The sequence below is a fragment of the Rhinolophus sinicus genome, chromosome 18 (assembly GCF_057876585.1).
Source record: "Rhinolophus sinicus isolate RSI-liver-muscle chromosome 18, RSI-T2T, whole genome shotgun sequence".
NCBI lineage: Eukaryota > Metazoa > Chordata > Mammalia > Chiroptera > Rhinolophidae > Rhinolophus > Rhinolophus sinicus.
Genome location: NC_142518.1, coordinates 103,634,123 through 103,635,086, shown reverse-complemented (window position 1 = coordinate 103,635,086; position 964 = coordinate 103,634,123). Strand labels below are relative to the sequence as shown.

General features: G+C 46.5%; 1 pseudogene; it reads right to left on the bottom strand.

Annotated features, from left to right (window-relative positions):
- Window positions 1-329: 329 nt before the first annotated feature.
- On the bottom strand, window positions 330-458 carry LOC141569754 (thymosin beta-10 pseudogene; annotated as a pseudogene).
- Window positions 459-964: the final 506 nt, after the last annotated feature.

The window sequence follows — 964 nt, the reverse complement described above, 5'->3', positions numbered from 1 at the left end:
AGTGCTGAGTTAGTCATGTTCCTCAGAAAGCTACCATCATTGCGCTGACAAAGCCCTTAGGTTGTTTCTCTTTTTTTGCCATGCCACGAGGTGTGTTTTAATTTCATTAATCATAAAAATAATTTTCTACAATAACCCAGGGCAGACTGGGGAATTTGGCAGTCTGATGGGGGGGGGGGAATCCCCTCAGAGACCCACAGGCCAATGGCGTGGGCACGGAGTGCTGGGGTTCACAGTGCAGCTTGTCGCTTGTGTCCAACTTGTAGGTGGCTTTCTCCACATCACAACTGGAATCTCCAAGATAATGGGGGTGGGGAGTCCTCCAGTTCTTAGGAAATTTCACTCCACTTCTGCTCAATGGTATCTTTAGTAGGCAGGGTGTTCTCTTGCGTCTCCCTTTTCTGCAGTTAGGCCATATTGAAACTGGGGATTTTCCCCATGTTGGGCTTGTCGGCCATTTTCTTAAAACAATCCGTGGTCTTCCCTCCTAGCCGAGGTTCCTGGTTCCTGCTTGCGTTGCTGCACCAAGAGACCTGGTTGTTTCATTTCATTATTTTTCCTTATGAATTCTCACCTCGCCCTATCTCCCCACTCTAAGATGTTTAGCATCCCCTGACAAATCATGGTTCTGGCAGCAGATCCCTCTCTAGTGTACAGATCTTGAGTCTCTGGGCCAAGTGGCAAATGGTGGGGCAGGTTGGAGACTGGCAACTTTACTCTCTTTCAACCAATAAATATGAATGCTTCTCAAACCACTCCTCTTTGCTAGATGATAACAAGTTTGCAACCTCTAGTTGGTGGTGACTTGAGTTCCGTATGGGGATTTGTGGTAGCAAAAATATGGCAGAGTAAAGCTGGTGACTGGGGACCGACCCACAACAGTGTAGGATGGAACACCCTGAAAGAGAAGGGGAAAGAATTAAAATACCTCTTGGGTTACAGAAAGTTGTAAGAAATTCTTTAA